We start from the raw sequence: 14,648 nt of genomic DNA on the forward strand, positions 1-14,648 counted from the left end.
TCTTGACTATTGTGAATAGTGCTGCTGTGGATATAGGGGTGCATGTCTCTTTTTCAGTTATAGTTTTGTCTGGATATATGCTCAGGAGTGGGATTCCTGAATCATATGGTAATTCTATTTTTAGTGTTTTGAGGAACCTCCTTACTGTTTACCACAGTGGCGGTACCAACTTACATTCCCGCCAACAGTGTAAGATATTCTTCCGTTTCTTAAAATGCATTTTACTCCCTTACTTTTCTATCTTTTTTTTTTTCAGTTATTCCTATAGTTTCTTTATTTTCCCTATCTAAAAATATTACAAACCATAAATATATACAATAACATATAAATAAAAACAGATTAAAGATGTCATATTTTAAAAATGTAATCAGTGTGTTCTATTCAGTGTTTTTTTTTTTAGGCTTTGTGTTCCAGTAGAACAGGTTCTATTATGTAAGACTGAGTTGTAAGGAAATATTGTTGGTTAAGTTCCTAATATAGTGCCATGTACACAGGGACTCTATGGTGAATAGAATTTCACTGTGATGAATTGCTTATCTTCAGAGACCCTTAGTGAGTTGGGGATGTTGGGAAGTATGAAATGCATCAGGACCACGGCCCATTAGTTGATATTTGCCTCTAGGATTGCTAGTATTACAGATGCCCAGGCCAGTGCCTTCAGATTGTAAGTACTAGCTTGTTACGGCCACATCTTACATTAATATAATCATCTCAAGTAAAAAGCTCTTTACATAATTTGAGAATAAACCTCTATCATTTTCATTTCTTTAAATTATCTGTATTATGTATGTAACTTTGGGAAAGTTGCCCAAAACTAAAATCTTTATCTGTTCTAGTCTTTTCAGAGGGATCGTTCTGTCTGTTTAAATCTTCTATTTGCAAGTTGTTCTGCCAAGTACTATTTGGCTTGTAAGTTCAGTTAGCTTGATAAGTGGCAGCTTCTGCAGATAGTCTTTGTAATATGCCCAGAACTGGAATTGCAGTGTGCATACTTGGAAAAGAGGACTATAATACATTTTGATTTTGGAAGCTGAGGTAGATACCTATTTCGACAAGGCTTGCAATCTTTGATTTAATCCATCACACAAGAATTGCTACTTCACAGTAGTCTTTGATGACTGAGGCTCATGTGGAAGTTTGTTTTCAGGGGCTTAGAATCCCTCACTGGATTATTTTTCTCTTTCTTATCTCCTTCAAGAAATACCTTCACTAAGCTGTGGTCCCCTGCTTTTATTGGAAGGTGAACAAAGAACTCCCCAACAGAACAGAGTTTCTGAGTTTTGTTTTTCCCACCATAATTGAGGTGGAATGTAATGTTATCCTAGTTACTAGCTGTCTTTGTTCCAAGTGATAAATTTCAACAAATTAATTTGTATGTAACCATCAGAAAATGAGAAGTAGATAGTTCAATAATCTCTTACCTTGCTGTCTAAAAAAACTGATAAGCAAAGTAACTCTTCAGTTATATCATTCTAACTCATAATGACTGAAAGGTCTAACTATATGTGCTGCATTCTAAGAGACTTCTGCATAAATGTTTGGCTGCACATATAAAAGTACAGTAAATTACGTGTGTGTGTGTATGTGTGTGAATGTATATATACAGAGAGAGACAGAGACAGAGAGAAACAGGCAGACAGAGAGAGACAGAGAGCTTTGCTCTGGAACTCAGTTATAGTTATAACTAGCTGCTCATTAGTGCAATGTTATTAAGTAGCCAGCTATATTTGATAAATGTGCTTTTTTCCTTATTATTAAGGGAACAGAAGTTATTTCTTGTAGGGCTCTGTACCTAACAAACCAGTGTATCGTAGTAAGGAATTGTAAGTCAGTCTATTCTAGTCCAGGAAAACAAATTGAATTTTCCTTGTTACCACCCCATGCCCCCCTCTCCTTGCCAACTAGTTAAAAAATTCTTCCAATGATACTTGAGTTTATTTGTTTGCCTTCAGGTTGTTTAGTATTTTGGATTTTATCTCTAGTTGTGGTTTCCCTAAATACTTTAATTTTATTAGAGCAACTACTTTTCAGACTATTATTAAGAAGACTAAAAATCTGTGTCCATTAAAAAAAAAAGAATAATTCTCAGGCAAATATTTTCATGCTAAAAATTAATAGTTTCCTCTTAGATAAATAAATGAATTAATTTTGTTTTTCTCCACTTAGATTAAATTAGAATAGAGCAAATTTCACGTCCAAAAGCCATGCTGATGTTCTCTGATCATACTGTTCCATGGGTTTCAGTCTACCAGTCATCTAAACTTGTGTGTTCGCGTACTTAATAGATTTCATGTGCAGCTTTGTCTTAAAAGTATCAAAAACAGTAGGAGGCAGTTGTGTTCCATCAAGCATGTGTGATGACAGATGGAGAAAATCTTTTCATGTTGACTTTTCAACAGTCATACTCTGCAAGACTTCAAGCTCTTCTTGGCTATTGGGAAATTAAAAGTTGGCGATTCAGCCTTTAATTTTGATCCATCTGCTCAAACTAATGAGACGTCTCATTTGTAAGCTTCTCTTCGTGTTACCAACTGCAAGTACAGCTTTATCATTCCTGTTAATAATTCCCCTCCTCCTGTGTAACTCACAGAATGGGAAAATAATTGATGCCTTAACCCTACTGAGATTTTTCTTGTTATACAAACTTTGTTACAGTGATAAGAAAAGAAATTAGAAACTGCCTCAGAGATTGTGGCATATTTTGTAAGGTAACTTGTTCTTTTTTCACGGTATCAAAATGTTAAGACCCTTCATCAGTAGCTTCGTACTCAAAATCTACCCCCAGTTTCAAGAATAAAAGATTTCACAGTGTTAAAGAGAAAAAAATCATCTTCAACCTTGGATTAATGCTGAAAATCAACTTTTCCTCATTCACATATGTCTTTTCTCATTCTTCATTGTTTATAAGTTTTTCGTAGATGTTTCTGTCTCTAATAAGAAATCACCTTTAAAAATTGACTAATAATTATGGATTAATTTATGACTATCTAAAGGGAATTCTTTTTCTTTCTCAGTGTTGCTTTTTAGTTTATATGAAAGTATGTACAACTGAGAGAATTTACTATGCTAACTTTAACAATGGGAATTTTCTGTTGGCCCTTTTGCCTAAAAAGTTTTCTTCCTCCAGGTACAAGCATCTCCAGTTCTTGGTACTAATGTGTCTGTCATATCAAATTTGTCTAACATGAATTGTTTTGGTAAATTATTTGAGAGCTTCTTTCTTTTCTGCCTTCTTTGCTTCCCTCCTCCCCCAAACGGAGACATAATCCCAAAGGATTAGAAGAGCAAAATTCTTAAGAAGGAGACATTTTAACAATCATGAGCACAAGAATTGAAGACATTTCTCCTTCATCTTTGCTGCTGAAGATGGCACTACTAAAGAAATATTTCAGATATTTTTTAACTATAAGAAAAATCTAAAGGAAGCATTCACTAAAGCTCTACCTTTGGGGCAAAAAACCCTCCCCACCTACCAGAAAAAGCTCTGGTGAGTCGTCTATCACACTGAAATTTCCTCATCCCTCCTTATTTCTCAGGCAAAAGCTAGTTTTTGGTACTCTTGAGTTCTGTATTTTACTTTTTAATTAGTATCACTAGTGTTTACTTAGAATTGTCTTTATCTTCTCTCTGTATGGTTTCTGAAGTATCTGTGTACAACATTTGGTTCAAGTGAAGGCCAAAAACAGAATATAGTTATCATAGAAGGAATTTCTGGTATGGCATAATGAAAATTCATTAAAGAAAATTTAATTATAATTATATATTTAGCAGTCAAAATTTTTTAATTGGTGTAGTTCAGGGGCAGTAATTTCTTAGCTCTGTCAGCTGCAGGCTTCATACTGTGATCACTGTACTGTATATTTTGGTCATGCCTAATTCAGGAACATAGAAAACGATGTCAGTGTAGTAGGCATTCTGCTGTTCCCCCTGCCAAAGGCCAATGCCAGAGAAGGTTTCAACTAAATATTAAGTCAAAGCAAAGCTTGATACATCCTTAATACAAATTTTTTAAGGCAAAACTCCTTTATGACAGTAGCTCATAGTTGAGAATAAAATAATCAAGGGATTATAGAGAGGTTGAAAAAGTGGAAGTAGTTGCAAAATGCCAATTTTTCTTTGTGCCTTTCTTTTCCGGCTCTTGTGATACAAAGCTCTCCTTGCTTTTCTCGATCTTCTAACCTTTTGGGCCATCCTTTTTTCTTTCTTTGTAGCCTTTTTCTTCTTTACCTGGCTTGTTCCTAGACCTGTTTTTAATTTAGCACTCTCTCTCGTGTCATTCCATCCCAATTATGACCTTTATAGAAATAACTCATATATTTGTATTCCTAACCCGGATCTCTTCCCTGAGCTCTAGACCCATATTATCCTGGCTGGCCTCTCCTCTTGGGTGTCACAAATGTAGTATGTCCAAACTACATAAATAATTTCTGCTCCAAACCAGTGGTATTTCATCCATTATTCCTTGGTTCAGTGAATGGCATGACTATCGATTTAGTTCCATAAAACAGAAACCTAAAAGCCACCCTTGTCAACTCTTGTCTCCACTTGACCTAAGTGTCTCTCAGATCTGCCCATTTCTTTCCATTCTCTCCTCCTTTTGCACCGTCATCTCCACCACCTAATCCAGGTACCCATCATGTCATCCATGACACCTCTTAGCTGCTCTGCCTCTCAACTATTCTACCTGCGTCCATTCTGGCCTTGCTCTGTACACTGTTCTGTGCACCGCAGCTGGCTAGAATGATCCTTTCAAAATATAGCTCCAGAATGACACATGAATACTTATAGCTCCTTTAAAAGGACCTAGGAGTCCCTATGTTTTTTGGCCATTACCTCCTTTCATCTTCGTCACATACGTGTCTCTCCCTCACTTCCCACCTCCCTCTTCCTGGCCTTCTTTCATACCCTCATCATAGAGATGCTCTTTCGCTAACCTCTGAGCTTTTGCATAACTTGTTCCCTTTGCCTCACATCTTCCTTATTCTCTGCTTAGCTGTCCTCCACTAAACCCTTTAGATTTCATCTTTCTTAGAAACCTTTTTAACCTCTCTCTTTCATCTCCCTGTGATAAGCGATATAATAACACGGCGTATGTCTTCTTCCTCTTTCTTGCTGTAGTTTTGCATTTTTCCTGGCTGTTTGGATTGATACCACTTTCCAGTAGAAGGTCTTCCGTGCCACGGGGAAGGGGCTCTCCCTTGTTTTTCTCATCACCCTCTTGTCCTGGCCTCGCCGGTACCTGCTGCACAGTTGGTGCTCACATCGTGTGTGATGAGGAAGTGAGCGGACAATGTGGCAGTCTTCACAAGTCTGAACTTCCTCTTAAAGGATTAGGGAGCAACCAAAACTTCAAAGAAAATTAAGAAAACAATTATTAGTTCCACAGTAAGCCCAACATCCAGGCTGAGGGCAGAACAACCTGGAGAAGTGGAACGACACCAAAGATTGCTTTGATTACTTTCTTAAGGAATTTTTCCCGCTGTAGTCTATAAAAATCAATGAAAGAATGTTGGTGTTCGCCTTAAAAATATTTCATTACGTACATTTACTCTTAATATCATTTCATCTGGTTATAGTCTTTTCTGTTAGAAGCTAGAAGTATTATCTCATTTTCTCCTAAAATAAAATATCCATCTGACTTAGCTGTTTTTCATGATATAGATATCATTTGTGCCACCAGTTATTTTAACTTAATGTATCCTTTCTTTCTTTTATTTCTATTCATTAAGCCCTAGAGGAGTAACTTTTGAACTCTTTTAAAATTTTACATTTTTAAGAGAACAGAGAAAACTTCCATTTTTCTGAACTGTAGCTTACCATAAGTGTACTCAATTATATTCTTGAGATTTTATATGTATAACACTTCCTTTGTTAACCTTGTAATGTCCTCTTCATTTGCAAAGGGTATACTTTTTGATGAGGAATATTAGTATTGCGTTTTTCCTTTATTGTTCTTTACTTTTCTCCTAAGTCTTCGAGGATTTTTATCACTGAAACAACACATTCTTATAACAAGTGAATCAACACTATGTGTAAAGAAAAGAGTAATGAATTACTTTCTCCTCACCTCACCTTACCCCCAGTACCCCTGGCCCTAACTATATTCAGTTTTCTCCTGGCACATACAGACATATACAAGTATGTTCATACTTTTAGGCATTTGAGCTGTTTAAAGTTGGTAATCAGTGGTTTCTGGAGTGACAGCACAAATTGAGCACATGGAACAGTTTGTTTCAGAATGATGTTTAGAAACTTTCAGGATATAAACTAAGTTTTGATATATCCTTGTACAGTTTACAGATCTTTAGCCAAAAGATCAAAAGAAAAAAAAATACTGTGCATAATCTTGAAATAAAATTGGAAGCAAGACAAGTGGTTTTATTTTCCTGAAACTGGTTCTCTTTATATTATATACATTGCTGAACACCAAGGCACATGTATAACGATTCAGACCTGTAAAGCAAAACTTATACTCCATCCATTTCATCTCATCCACTTCATCTATTATATAGTTGTACATTATCTCTGTTTTTATATGTTGGATCAGTATAATTCCCTTATAGAAGTTATCACCATTTCTATCTATTTTCTCATTCTCTTTGTCTTCTTTGATGCCCCTCTTCATATTTTAAGTAGCAAAATGTGAAGACAGTACAAGTTGCGTTGCCCTCTTACTAAGTACTATCACCATATTACTGTATAATTTTCCTCAGAGTTTGTTCCGTTTCACACCTCCATACTTTCTTACATAAGAACAACTATAACTATTATGTTTTGCATATATATGCTTTGTGCATGTAGCCAATGCATAAATGCATGTTTTTTTGTGAAAAGTAAAGTTAGTGAAATTATATATAATTTGTTACAATCTTTCAAACAAATTTGTTGTTTGAAAGATTCTGTATAGATCCACAGTTGATTTAAATCATATATTCCAGACTTAGGGAGTGGATTTATTAGATTATTTGGTAATTTATTGATGTGATTTTTGTAATTATAGTATTAAATTACAGTAAATATATAATTATCAGGTCAAGTAATATAAAAGAAGCATTGAATCTCTTTTGTGGTATTTAATTTTGTCAGATACTCTGTATATTTGGTATTTTCACTAATTCTGTTGAAAATAAAACCTAATTTATATACATGTTTATTTTATACTATGTTATTTTAATTATTAATGTTGTCATTTAAAACAGTAATAATATAGACTTGGGAAGTACGAAAACAGTGTTGACTGCTTGTAATCATTTTTCTTTTATAACAGCATAGAAAATTCTCTAGACAGCTCTTCAGAATATTTTACATTAAATTGTCAGAAGTTAATTTGACAGCTGTTTATTTCATTTTAGAAAATGATATATAGAATCTTTATTAGCTGGTTTCCAGCTGATATTTGGACTTGGAAGCATTTAGTAGGTATATTTAAGAAGTTTAGTTACCACTACCAGCATTTGTTGACTACATTTTGTAGCTACCTTTTGATAAAATTAAACAAACAGTAATTTTATTAAAGCTAAGTATAAAATTGTGTGTTCCAAGGGAATCTTATATAACTATTCCTGTATTTGCTCAAAGTGCAAAAAAAGGAGTTGAATATTTTTTTTTTAGCAATTGTACTTAAATATAGTTTAATGTGCTTTTTTTTAAGTACTTTTATTGAGATACAGTTAACAGACAATAAACAGCATATATTTAGAGTGTATAATTTGGTATCCCAATCTCCCAATTCATTCCCCTACAACCCTCCCCACTTTCCCCACTTGGTGTCCATGTGTTTGTTCTCTACCTGTGTCTCTATTTCTGCCTTGCATTTCCTCTTTCATAGTTGTTAGCATTTGCCTTATGTATTGAGGTGCTCCTATATTGGGTGCATATATATTTATCATTGTTATCTCCTCTTCTTGGATGGATCCCTTGATCTTTATGTAATGTCCTTTCTTGTCTCTTGTAACATTTTTTATTTTAAAGTCTATTTTATCTGATATGAGTATTGCTACTCCAGCTTTCTTTTGATTTTCATTTGCATGGAATATCTTTTTCCATCCCCTCACCTTCCGTCTGTATGTGTCCCTAGGTCTGAAGTGAGTCTCTTGTAGACAGCATATATATGGGTCTTGTTTTTGTATCCATTCAGCCAGTTTGTGTTTTGGTTGGTGCATTTAGTCTATTTACATTCAAGATAATTATCGATATGTATGTTCCTATTACCATTTTCTTAATTGTTTTGTGTTTGTTTTTGTAGGTCCTTTTCTTCTCTGATGTTTCCCGCTTAGAGAAGTTCCTTCAGCATTTGTTGTAAGGCTGGTTTGGTGGTGCTGAATTCTCTGAGCTGTTGCTTGTCTGTAAAGCTTTTGATTTCTCCGTCAAATCTGAATAATATCCTTGCTTGGTAGAGTATTCTAGGTTGTAGGTTCTTCCCTTTCATCCCTTGAAATATATCGTGCCACTCCCTTCTGGCTTGCAGAGTTTCTGCTGAGAAATCAGCTGTTAACCTGATGGGAGTTCCCTTGTATGTTGTTTGTCATTTTCCCTTGTTGCTTTTAATAACTTTTCTCTGTCTTTAATTTTTGTCAACTTGACTACTATATGTCTTGGTGTGTTTCTCCGTGGATTTATCCTGCCTGGGACTCTCTGCACTTCCTGGACTTGGGTAGCTATTTCTTTTCCCATGTTAGGGAAATTTTCAACTAGAATCTCTTCCAGTATTTTCTCGGGTCCTCTCTTTCTCTCTTCTCCTTCTGGGACCCCTATAATGCGAATGTTGGTGAGTTTAACATTGTCCCAGAGGTATCTTAGGCTGTCTTCAGTTCTTTTCATTCTTTTTTCCTTATTCTTTTCTGCATCAGTGATTATCACCATTCTGTCTTCCAGGTCACTTATTCGCCCTTCTGCCTCAGTTAATCTGCTATTGGTTCCTTCTAGTGTATTTTTCATTTCAGTTATTGTGTTGCATATCTCTGTTTGTTTGATCTTCAATTCTTCTAGGTCTTTTGTAAACTTTTCGATCTCTGCATCCAGTCTTTTTTCAAAGTTCTGGATCATCTTCACCATCATTATTCTGAATTCTTTTTCTGTAAGGGTACCTATCTCCTCTTCATTTAGTTGTTTTCCTGGTGTTTTATCCTGTCCCTTCATCTGGTACAAAGTCCCCTGCTTTTTCATTTTCTCTATCTTCCTGTGGCTGTGGTTTTCAGTTCCACAAGAGGAAATACTGCTGATACTGCTTGATACTGCTGTCTGCCCTCTTGTGGAGGAAGCTATCTAGGAGGCTCGTGGATGCTTCCTGATGGGAGGGACTGATGGTGGGTAGGGCTGGGTGGGCGGAGCTCAGTAAGACTTTAATCCGATTTGGTGGGCAGAGCTCAGTAAAACTTTAATCAGCTTGTCTGCTAATGGGTGGGGCTGTGTTCCCACCCTGGTGGTCATTTGGCCTGAGGCTACCCAGCACTGGAGCCCACAGGCTCTTTGGTGGGGCTAATGGTGGACTCTGGGAGGGCTCACGCCAATGAGCACTTCCCAGAACCCCTGCTGCCAGTGCCCCTGTCTCCTCAGTGAGCCACAGCTGCCCCCCACCTCTGCAGGCAACCCTCCAACACCAGCACGTAGGTCTGGTTCAGTCTCCTGTGGGGTCACTGCTCCTTCCCCCTGGGTCCCGGTGAGCACATTTTTTGTGTGGCCTCCAAGAGGAGTTTCTGTTTCCCGCAGTCCTGTGGAGGTCCTGCAATCAAATCCGCTGGCTCTCAAAGTCTGATTCTCTCGGGATTCCTCCTCCCGTTGCTGAACTCCCAGGTTGGGAAGCCTAACGTGGGGCTCAGAACCCTCACTTTAGTGGGTGGACTTCTGCAGTATAACTGTTCTCCAGTTTGTGAGTCACCCACCCAGCATTTATGGGATTTGATTGTAACGCGATTGCACCCCTCCTACCATCTCATTGCGGCTTCTCCTTTGTCTCTGGATGTGGGGTGTCTTTTTTGGTGAGTTCCAGTGTCTTTCTGTCAATGATTGTTCAGCAGTTAGCTGTAATTCCGGTGCTCTTGCAAGAGGGAGTGGGGAGTTGAATATTTAAACTCAATGATTTATTACAAACATTTACTATCTTTCTGTACCTAGGGATTTTTATCAACTCTTGTTGTCATGGTAGCATATTTAAGTGAGAAGGGATGGGAAGAAAGGAACTATGTCTCTATGTTAATATTGTAAAATATGATTCTGTTTTTAAGAGACTAGTGTAATCTCAGATCTTATCTTACTGTTTTCTTGGTTTTATGAATAAGTAGATGGGAAATGCAGCTCTAACTATATTATGGCAAATAAAGTGGGCTTTTCCAATCTGTACAGCATTCACCAAGTTAGTGGCTTCTCCTGAAGTATGGTCAGAGACTTAAGTCTTGTGAAGGGTCTAAGTTATTACTGTTATTACTCTACCTGCATGCTAGCTTACCACAGGCTAACTTCATTGTATACCCCCCACACACACACACACACTTGGGTGCACACAAAAACAGGAGGCACCTGGTGGAGAATAGACCTTATATTTATTCACAAAGCATGGTGTTGGTTGCCCCTCTCTAGCTTTACAGAGTAACATGGTGAGAGCCAGCTACCTCTGTGCACATGGATTGCCACATAGGAGTGCTCCAAAATTACAAAACTTGAAGCTTATATAGTTGTTGCGGGTGCATTCTCCCTTCTGGTGGGGGAAGAGAGGGTGTAAGGAGAAAGGAGAGGGAGAAAGAAGGGAGGAAGAGAGGAGACAAAGAAGTAGATCCACTGACCTGCCCAAAGACCTTCTCTTTCACCCTGGAATATAAACAGATTCTCTCTTGAGGTGGGAAGGGGTGGCCTGTACCCTGGAATACAAGCAGTTGTCTCTTTTAGTGATAAGAAAGGAACCTCTAGGCTTTATTACCTGTAGAATGGGAAGAAATGGCTCTGGGGGAGTGGAGACACTCCTGACATTAGAGTCCTTCAGTTTCCACTGCTCAGAAGGCCCTGACCATGTAGGATCACCAGGAACTTCAGGGAGGATTGTTTTCCAACAAGACCTGAAGGTACCTTGAAAGGACATGTACTTTACTAAACTATCCCAGTAAGATATTAGTCTGCTACCATTGTCTGCTTTATAAAAATCTTTCTAACCTTACCTAGGTCGCGTACTCTCTCCAGTAGTCCTTTGTTTTGTTCTCCATGGACTTGGATCTCATTTTTTTTTACTATGGTGTTTTATTTGCTCTACCTTGTAGCTGTATTTTTGAAATCATAGGGAGAAAGGCCAAATAAATTAAAATGGCTCAATGGCTGGTCAAATGGCAGTGTACCTTTTTAAAGTGCAGTGTAAGTATCTCAACTTGGGTTTGTAGATAAATTTTTTTTCCTTGTTTTTTCCTTTCTCTCACTTTTTTTTCTTTTTGAAGAGGGTCAATTGAAAAGTACAATACAGGTTTATGGAGATTCGAGGTGTGTTTTCATTTTGTAAGCACAGACATGGGAGCAGCCTCAAAAAACGGAGACAGTTAAGAGCCAATCTAAGAGGAATTACAGCTTTGTGATTTTCCTTTTCTAGCAGTACAGTTTTAATTAGTCTAGTTAGTAAATTTTATTGAGAGTGTATTGGCTTAGTGGGATTTCTTCTGTTCAAGTAAGTTTAAAAACAAAACGCATATTCTTTTTAGGGAGACGCCATTCACGTGTGTTACTTGAGAATATTAAATGCACAGTTGGATGTTTAGGAATTATAAGTAGTGATTATTGTCTAAGAAAGTAAATGAAAAGTACTGATAGAAATCTTAAAAATACATTTTTATGTTGTTATTTTACTGAAACTACATTCAGTCCAGAACATCTTATAATGTTGAATAATAATAGAACTTCAGGTCCAGCAGCATCTGTAGAAATGAAATTGTTAGCTCACTAATGAATTTTATTTGCATAGTAACAGACTAGCTGGTCTTGCGTAATTTGCTCTACAGAATAGATGTTGCTATTTGGGGGCTGTCGATAACAAATGTGAATGCAATTGGGACTGTCGTGGGGCTCAGTAAAGTATTTGTGTGTGAGATGCTATACTGTATTAAAATAGTCTTTATTCTGTCTTATCAGGCTTTAGTGGATTGACCTAGGTTTAGCAATGAAGTAAGGTTGATCCACAGTTGTACTATGGGGACTAACTAAGAGCAGTGTAGTTGGCGTCAGATTTTAGTCGTATTTGAAAACAACTTTGATGAAGCATGAATTCAGAGTGGTTGGATTTTTAGAACTTCACCAACTTCCTTTACTATCAAACTAATCATTACAAGTAGGTTGGCTTCAGCATAATATTTCTTAAAAGTTTTGCTTATGTGTGTGTCTATATGAACATTTTAAAATCAGTAATGCTTATAATCTTTTAATACATACAATGTAGTCTGAAATTTAAAATGGAAAGAGAATTCTAGACTTCAGAAACTTGTAAATTACTGAGAATAGTTAATAACTTGGGATCTCTTTCCATAGTCTATTTGCCTTCGGTTTTTTGTCTTAGTTTTTTTCTTGCTTTTTTTTTTTTTTTTTTAATTTATTTTTTATTTTTGGCTGTGTTGGGTCTTCATTGCTGCACACGGGCTTTCTCTAGTTGTGGCGAGCAGGAACTACTCTTCCTTGTGGTGCTCCGGCTTCTCAGTGCAGTAGCTTCTTTCATTGTGGAGCACCGGCTCTAGGCGCCTGGGCTCCAGTAGTTGCAGCACGTGGGCTCAGTAGTTGTGGCTCACAGGTTCTAGAGCACAGGCTCAGTAGTTGTGGCACATGGGCTTAATTGCACTGTGGCATGTGGGGTTTTCCCAGCCCAGGGATCGGACCCATGTCCCCTGCATTGGCAGGCGGATTCTTAACCACTGCACCCAGGGAAGTCCTGGCTTGTTAAGGTAAAAGCTACAGTGGGTAGAGTGCCAAATATAGAAACCACTGCACTTTTCTTGTAGTGTGTGAACTGTATCTGAATCGTCAATCTTAATTCTAGGTATTGAACAGAATGGAGATGGTTTTTAAGACTAAACGAAGGCGAAAGAGAAAAACAAATATCGTATATTAACACATATACGCAGAATATAGAAAAATGGTACAAATCAACCGGTTGGCAAGGCAGAAATAGAGACCCAGATGTAGAGAACAAACATATGGACACCAAGTGGGGAAAGTGGGGGGTATTGGGGTGGGATGAATTGGGAGGTTGGGATTGCCATAACATACATTACTAATAAGAAAAAAAAAATCAAATTGTACACTTTAAATATATGCAATTTATTCTATGTCAAAAAAAAAAGACTAAACGAAGGCAATACTGTTAATATTCAACAAGTGTTTATTGAATAGCCAGTGTGTGCCAGAGGTTGTGCTAAAGACAGAAAACAGATACACTCTGCATTAGTGTTGCTTATAATCTGATGAGAGAACCAAAGGTTAATCAAATAATTATGCATAAAATATAAATATACAAATTTCACAATGAACTGTCACCCACTCATTTTAGCATCTATTGATAATTTTCTAAATCCATCCTTCCTTTCATTCCATTGTATATAAAAAAGAGCTTTCCCCCTCTTCTCATTTATTCACTTATTTCTCTGTCAACTCAGATTCTTATTTTATTCAAAAGATTATAATCCATCATTACATTATTACAATACGACCATATTAGCCCAAATTTGGCAGTCGGGAACCCCTTCAAGTTGCCTTCTTTATCCTTTTGATATGCCCACATCCCAGAATTGCAATTAATCATTTCTGATTAATCATTTCTGCAGGCAAACCTGGTAAGAGAATGATATTTAGAAACCAGTGAAAGTATTTTATTTCTTAAGTGAATATTTCCACTTATTTCTTTCCCCAAAATATTATCTAGAAGAATGAAAGAGATTTGGGGATTTTAGAATTTTCAACCTTTTAACAAAAAGGAAATACAATTTTGAGCAGTTCCTTTTCCCTAGTAGAGTTCTTCTCACAGCTGTAATTTTCAGCCTGCCCCAGCAGTGCTCCAAGGGGCCACAGGAATTGTTGGTATGAGGTTGGGAGAGGTATGCTGTTTGGGAGGCAGAAATGAGATATGAGATTTGGATCTCTCAGGTCCACTTAGGTAGCTTTAATCTTTCTTTTTTTTAATATAGTGAGCTCCTGCAAAAGAGTTTAGTGAAAGAATGAATTACACGGCCAAAATGAGTTTTTAAGCCATTGTCCTATAGCATTAACTTTTCTTAATTTCCATAAGGATAAGTAGTTTCTGTTCTTGTGGTGATACCAAGTGGACTGATCTTTCACATACGCAACATCAATTTAGCGTTTCTTGTACAGGTGGGATTTGGTCTTCCACTTTGTCATGTGTACATTTGACTAAGCAAACCAGTAGTTTTTCCCTTATGGGCCTTGAAAACCAGGTAGAGTACTAATTGGGTGTACTAGCTAAATACAGTAGCCTGTAAGTTTTCATATATATATATATAGTGTCAGTAGTCACAGGCAACTATGACTCCTCCATTGCTCAAATCATGTACAAAGTAATGTATTTGCATATATGATAAGACAGACCTGTAGCTGAAAATGCTGCACCACCCCTGCAAACTAGGGCTGAGCCAGAAAGTAGAGTATACTTTTCTACAGCCGCTTAATGTTTAAGA

At 37.0% G+C, this 14,648-nt stretch overlaps 1 protein-coding gene across 4 annotated transcripts in view; it reads left to right on the forward strand.

The window, feature by feature from the left end:
- Window positions 1–14,648, forward strand: part of ASCC3 (activating signal cointegrator 1 complex subunit 3) — a 330,464-nt gene that overhangs the window by 152,448 nt on the left and 163,368 nt on the right. Inside the window, exons 14-15 of one of the 4 annotated variants that reach the window (XR_009054214.1) lie at window positions 2,746–3,487; window positions 5,119–7,063. The exons of 2 other annotated variants lie outside the window; for them this stretch is intronic. The gene's annotated coding sequence lies outside the window, so the exon portion shown is untranslated. Of the gene's footprint in view, window positions 1–2,745; window positions 3,488–5,118; window positions 7,064–14,648 lie in introns of those variants that run through there. One more of the 4 variants, XR_009054215.1, reaches the window with a different exon arrangement.

Source organism: Hippopotamus amphibius, chromosome 6 (genome assembly GCF_030028045.1).
Source record: "Hippopotamus amphibius kiboko isolate mHipAmp2 chromosome 6, mHipAmp2.hap2, whole genome shotgun sequence".
Taxonomy (NCBI): Eukaryota; Metazoa; Chordata; class Mammalia; order Artiodactyla; family Hippopotamidae; genus Hippopotamus; species Hippopotamus amphibius.